Here is a 7,525-nt window from a genome sequence, read left to right as displayed (position 1 = left end):
TTTAGCGACTGCAAGTGTATGTCCATTGGGATTCTGTAGAAATCAGTGTTGGGGCCTTTGCTGTTTGTGATTTAAATACTGCAAATAATTTCAGTTTGAGTGTAGGAGGGTTTATCAGTAAGTTCGTGGATGATACAAAAATTGTTGGGATAGTAAAGAGTGACGAGGACAGTCTTGGGTACAGGAGGACATAGATGGGCTGATCACTGGCAAATGGATTTCAACCCAGATAAGTTTGAGGTGATGCACTTTGGCAGGACAAACATGGCAAGGGAGTACGTGATAAATGATAGACGCTGGGAAGCACCAAGAATCAGAGAGAACTTGGTGTGCATGTTCATCAGTCCCTTGACGTAGCAGGACAGTTAGATAAAGTGGTAAGATAGCATATGGGATACTTGCCTTTATTAGCTGAGACATAGAGTTTAAGAGCAGGGAGGTTATGCTGGAACTGTGAAATGTTGGTACAGCAGCAGCTAGATTACCATGTGCAGTTCTGGCATCCACATTATAAGAGGTAACAAGGTGTAGAGTTGGATGAACACAGCAGGCCAAGCAGCATCAGAGGAGCAGGAAAGCTGACGTTTCGGGTCTGGACCCTTCTTCAGAAGTGGGGGAGGGGAAGCGGATTCTGAAATCAATAGGGAGAGAGGGGGAGGCGGATGGAAGATGGATAAAGGAGCAGATAGGTGGAGAGGAGACGGACATTATAACAGGAATGTGATTACACTGGGAATGACGCAGAGGAGATTTACCAGGAAGACTGGGCTCGAGCGTTTTAGTTACGAAGAGAGATTGGATAGACTGGGGTTATTTTCCTTGGAGCAGAGGAGACTGAGGGGATGTGATTAAGATGTAACAAGTTATGAGAGGGATGGATAGCATAGACAGGAAGGAACCTTTCTCCTGGGTGGGGGATCAGTAACCAGGGAGCATAGATTTAAGGCAAGGAGGAGTTTTTGTTTTATTCACCCAGAGACTGGTGGGAATATGGAACTCGCTACCTGTAAAGATGGTGGAGGCAGTAACCTTCATGACATTTAAGAATAAATTATTTAGATGTATACTTGTGATGCTAAGGCTATAGGCTAAGTGCTAGAAAATGGGATTAGAATAATTAAGTGGTTGATTTTGACTTGAGCAGACTTGCTGGGCTGAATGGTCTTTTCTGTGATGTAGATAACTATGACAATTACATTAATAGTTTTTCTAACTATTTATGTATTAGTTCAGTTTTCTCTACCAACAATTCCATTGGCTCTATACTATAAGATAAACTTTACAGGCAATTTTACATTGTTTAAGAACTAATACTTTTATTGCATATTTTAAAACTGTGATCTAAATGTAACACTTTTCCTGAGAATATTCATTACAGCTAAGTTTAACCTGATGCCATGTACATGCATATGTGGCATTTAATAGGACAATTTGCTCTCTTGCATTGTGCATTATTGTGCTAAAATCAAAGAGGATACTGCTCCCATCTACAATGTAGCCTTCCTTTAATTCCTCACTGAAGCCACTTAACTAAATTGACACTTTTTTTTAACCTCCTTTTAATTTTTTTTAACCTATTTATGTGGTTGAGTATTGTGGCTTGGTAGACATTTTGATAACTGGTAAACTAATGCAGTTTGTAGTATATTGAATCCAAATGTAGCATGACAAGATTCTACCTACACAGTATCTTGATTTCTACATCTCTCCAGAGCCATAGCAGGCTCGCTGCCACTTGTGGTAGGCAGGCTTGGCATTTGCAGGCTTTGATGGTCATTTGTATGTTTTAGAGTCTAAAGATGCTCAAGGTTACACAACTAAAATTCAGCCAAAAGTAATGCTCTGATTTTGTTGTTGCTCAGGGAAGACTTTGGTTAGGAACCACTTAAAGTTGCAAGAAACCAATCACAGGACACTTAAGTGTACATTTAATAGTTCTAATATGTGGCTGTTCCTGGTGCTGAAATTTAGATTTGAAAATCACAAAGTAATTCCTTGCATTACAAAAAGGCTACACTTCAAAAGTATGAGTTTTGTGTGACTACATTTCCAGAAGGCGCATGATAAGGTGCCACATGAAAGGCTATTGTGGAAAATAAAAATTCATAGTGTTGAAAGTGACACATTGACCCAGAAAGAAGATTGGCTCATTCACAAAATTGGCTGTAACATGTCTCAGGTTGTGAAATGCACTAAACACCAGTGCTTTATTTATCTTAATTACATTTTAACTGTTTTTACTGTTGAATTAGGAGTTGTGAAATTTTTAAAATTTAATGCACTGTAAAAATTTTATGCACCCGATTGTCTGGTTGAATAAGTAGTTAGATGTTTGCTACCCCTATCCATTTCTACTGTGACGATGTGATAAGGTTTTAAAATTAGGTGAAAAATGATAATCAGTAATTACCAAATCAAAAATCCATATTAAGATGTTATTGTCACGGTTAAGATGTTATTGTCACGGTCAAGATATGGAAAGCAATTGTACTGAGCAAACACAATGTGCCATCTGGAGAAATAAATCATCAAGAACGAATAAACAGCAAACTTTTTATTAACCAGCACCTATGGGACCTAGCGTGTACTGGTTGATCAAATATTCTGGTTGATCAAGAGATCCACACAATTAATGTAAAAACACACACTAAGTATAGAAACATAATGCAGGGTGTATACACATCACTGTTACACTTTATTTACAGCATAAATCACTTAAATAGTAACTTCAAACTTACCAAGCAGGAAACTACATGCCAGTTAGCTTAACATCTGTCATGGGGGAAAATATTATGAACTATTATTGAAGGCTTTATAATAGGGCATATGGATAAGTTCAAGGTAATCAAGCAGAGCCAGTATAATGTTGTCAAAGGGACAAAGGTTGTTTAACTAATTTATTGGAGTTCTTTGAAGAAGTAACCTTTGCTGTGGATAAAGGGAAAGCAGTGGATACACTGTACTTGAAGTTCCAGATGGCATTTGATAAGGTGACACATGAAAGGTTATTATGGAAATTAAAAGCTCATGGTATTGAGGGTAACATATTGGCTGGTTAACAGGAAGCAGACAGCAGGAATAAATGGGCCTTGTTCAAGCTAACAGGATGTCATGAGTGATCTGCCACACGGTCAGTTCTGGGGCCTCAATTGTTTATAATTTTATATGAATAATTTGGATGGAATTTGCTGATGACACAAAGACGGATAGGAAACTGATTTGATTTGATTTATTATAAGATAGATAGATCATAGAATCCGTACAGTGTGGAAACAGGCCCTTCTGCCTAATAAGTCCGCACTGACCCTTGGAGCATCCCCTCCAGGCCCAACCCCCCCCCATGATCCACCTAATCTACACATGAACACTATGGGCAACTTAGCATGGCAAATCCACCTAACTTGCACATCTTTGAACTGTGGGAAAGAACTGGAGCACCTGGAGGAAACCCACGCATACGTGGGAAGAATTTGCAAACTCCACACAGAAAATTGCCCAAGGGTGGAATCGAACCTGGGTTCCTGATGCTGTAGGGCAGCAGTACTAACCACTGAGCCACCATTTTGCCATATGAAACTGATTTGATTTGACTGGATTGGATTTGATCTATTATGGTCACGTACCTAAGTACAGTGAAATGCTTTGTTCTGCGAGCAATGCAGGCAGATCATAGCAAAAAAGGACATACAGATCACAGCGCGCTTAGACGGAGCGAGGTATACAAGGTTACGGCTGCACAGGAGGTGTGCAAAGCAAGATCAACATTAGCAAGGTCAACATTATTTGAAGTTAGCAATGTCCATTCAGCAGTCTAATAACAGCAGGAAAGAAGCTGTTCTTGAATCTGTTGGTGTGTGTGCTAAGTGTCTGCATTTTCTGCCTGACCGGAGAGGTTGGAAAAGAGCATTACCAGGGTGGGGAGGGGGAACGTTGATGCTGGCAGCCTTTCCACAGCAACGTGAAGTGTAATTGGAGTCCATGGATTGGAGGTTGGCTTCCATGATGGTCTGAGGTGTGCACACAACTCTCTGTAGTTTCTTACAGTCCTGGGCAGAGCAGGTGCAGTACCAGGCCATTATGCAGCTGGTTAGAATGCTTTCTGTGAGGCGAGAGGAACCCACAAAGGGATGTAGACTGGTTATGTAAATGGATGAAAATCTGGTATAATATGGGAAAATGTAAAATCGTCCAATTTAGCAGAAAGAATGAAAAAAAAGGTGTATTTATCTAAATGGTAAGTACCTGCAGAGCTCTGAGGTCCAGTGAGATTTAGGTGTTCTAGTGCATGAATCGAAGAAGGTTAGTATGCAGGTTTTGGTTGGATGGCTGGTTTTCGATGCAGAGTGATGCCAACAGTCAAAGTTAAATTCTCACACAGACTGAGATTACCATATAGGCCCCATCTTCTCAACCTCACCCCTTGCCTGAGATGTGGTGAACATCAAGTTAAAGTACCATCAGTTGTCTCTTCTCTAATGAGAGAGGAAAACCCTATGGTCCTGTAGGACTATGGTGACTTTACCTTCAGGTACAGCAAGTATTCAAAAATGCCAATAGAAGGTTAAGGGGAATGTGAGGGGAATTGAATGCAAGAGTAGGGAGATTATGCTTCAGTTATGTAGGGCATTGATGAGACCGCATCTGAAGTACAGTACAAGATTCATAGCAGACTTGACAGGGTAGATGCAGAAAGGTTGTTTCCCCTTGTGGGAGAGTCTAGGATATGAGGGTATAATCTCAGAATGAGGGGTTGCACACTTAAGACAGAGATGAAGAGGAGTCTCTTTGAGGACTGTATATCTACAGAATTCTTTACCACAGAGGGCTGTTGAGGCTCACTCATTAAGTATATTCGAGGCTGAAATAGACATTTAATCAGTAAGTCAAGGGGAATAGGCAGTAAATTGGAGTTAAGGATTATCAGACCTGCTATGATCTCATTGAATCATCTGGTTCTCCTATGTCTTATGGTGTACAGTATTGGTCACTTTTGGAAGAATATTACTGCATTGGAAACAGTTCAGAGAGACTAATACCTGGAATAAGCAGATTGCCTGATGAGGAAAGGCAAAACAGTCTGGGCCTGTATCCGTGTTGAGTTTACAAGAGTCAGAAGTGATTTGATTGAAACATACAGGATCCTGAGGGGAATTGACCAGGTGAATGAGGAAATGATGTTTCCTCTTGAAGTAGAATAGAGAACTAGAGGTCATTGTTTTAAATGGGCACCCCTTATTTTAAAATTGAGATGAGGAAACATTTTTCCCTGAGGGTTGAGTGTCTTTGGAATTCCTTTCCTCAAATGGCAGTGGATGCAGAATCTTTAAATATTTTTCAGGCAGAGGTAGGTAGACTCCAGATTATCAAGATGATGAAAGATTATCATGGGTATACAGGAATGTTTAGTTGAGGTTGAAATCAGGTCAGTCATGATCTTAATGAATGGTGGAGCAGGCTCAAAGGTTAGAGTGGCCTACTCTTGTTCCTTTCTAACAGAATGTAACTGTGGTGTAATTGGATAACTTTTTAAAACAGAGGTGGAGAAACCAAAAATGAGATTTTTACTTTAAGAAATCTAGACTATTCAGGATGTTACAAATATCGATTGAAATGACTAGTGGGATGGTACTGGGCTTTATATTAATAAATATTTGCAATGCTTAACTTAAAAGTAAAATTAAAACTTTGTAAATTTTGATACAAGCATAGTGTTTCTTAAAGTGATTGCATTAAAAATAGGGTTGAAATATAAGAACTTAGCTTTAAAGAACACACAAAAGAACTAATTTTGAATAATTCTTGAGAATAAATGTATGAAGCCATTTTTATAAATGCATGGGATATTTTAAATGCTGCAAACTAGATATAGTTAATTCTCATCGACATTATCTTGTGAATCTACGTTGCAAATGCTCTATAGACAGAATATCCTGCTCCTTTGAGTGGTGTGAGAAAATTTGGAAAATATGGTGCAAAATGGAAAACTCAGATTCTTGACAGCAAACGTTCCAACTTTTCCCTTGAGATTTGAATGGTGAGTTCTGAATTTTGCTAATGAGCAATGACTACCTCACCTCCATGTTTTTGCATCTCATTTTTGGCTTATCTTGAATCATTTCAATGTGGCTCACAATTCTTGCCTCTTTCCCCAAAAAACCGGATGACCCCGATTCCCAACGTGAAAATCAGAGAGTTGTCTGATGGCAGCAGCTCACTGCTTGCTTCATCCAACATCGCCTTCACAATGTAGTCCTTGCATGCTCCATGGATGCCATTCTCTTCCACCCTCTGTCCACACAACCGGGCATTGCCAAACTGCCAGTCTCACCATATCTTGGCTGCTTTTGGACCAGTCCATACACCACTTCAGCCATTCACAGCTTGACTTTGCAATGCAGAGACAGTTCTGATTTATTTACTTCTGCCAGCTTGCTTTGCCCATAGGGCACACACATCTGCATCTACACAGGATGCATCTTCAGGCACTTTCTTACATGACACTTATTCACTTCCCTTTGGCTTAATTAGACCTGCCAGCCTTGGTGCTGCAGAAGGAGAGGCAGGAAGCTTGTCACTCATAGGAGCACTGAACCGTCAAGGAGGTGGATTTGGCTGTTTGGAACCGTGCAAAGTCAATGTCACATCTACAGTGGGTGCCAGCAGTTTATGTGACAAGCATACTGTGCACTCTTAAACCAACTGGCCAAGTGCGTTCAAGGGTTCTGCAACCAGTCAAGGAGATACCTCCATAGTCGAGGGAACTGTCGCATTTTCAGTTTTCCTGATGAGATAAAGGGTTGTGAAACTTGAGACGGTTCAGAAAAGATTTACAATAAAGTTGCTAGTATTGGAGGGTTTGAGATATAGGGAGAGGCTGAATAGGCTGGGGCTTTTTATACTGGAGCATCGGAATCTGAGGGGTGATCTTGTAGAAGCTTAAAATCATGGAGGGGCATGAGGGCAAGGATAGGGTGAATATCTAGGGTCGTTTCCCCAGGGTAGGGGAGCCCAAAACTAGAGGGCATAGGTTTAAGGTGAGAGGGTAAAGATTTAAAAGGGACCTAAGGGGCAACCTTTTCATGCAGAGGGTGGTACGTGTATAGAATGAGCTGCCAGGGGAATTGGTGGAGGCTGGTACAATTGCAACATTTAAAAAGCATCTGGATGGGTATATGAATAGGAGGGCTATAGGGGGATATGGGCTAAATGCTGGCAAATGGGACTAGATTCATCCACAATATCTGGTTGTCATAGATGAGTCGGACCAAAGAGTCTGTTTTCATGCTGTACAGTTCTATGACTTTGGACAATAACAAGTAATAGTGATTCATGAGCAGGAGAGCTGGTGAAGTATCCCTAGTGAGTGAGTAGGGTGGTGAAGTGAGTTGAGCGGACATGAGATGATGAGAAATGTAGTCCATGAAGCCATGTCAGAGTGTGCAATGACAGAGTTTGAGTCAGTGGTGGCCTGTGAGTGTGAGATGGCAGAAAAAAGATGGCATTTTCCATTATGGAGTGTAGGAGA

This window comes from Rhincodon typus, chromosome 18 (genome assembly GCF_021869965.1).
Source record: "Rhincodon typus isolate 14 chromosome 18, sRhiTyp1.1, whole genome shotgun sequence".
NCBI classification, from domain to species: domain Eukaryota; kingdom Metazoa; phylum Chordata; class Chondrichthyes; order Orectolobiformes; family Rhincodontidae; genus Rhincodon; species Rhincodon typus.
Note: the sequence above shows the minus strand (reverse complement) of the source record.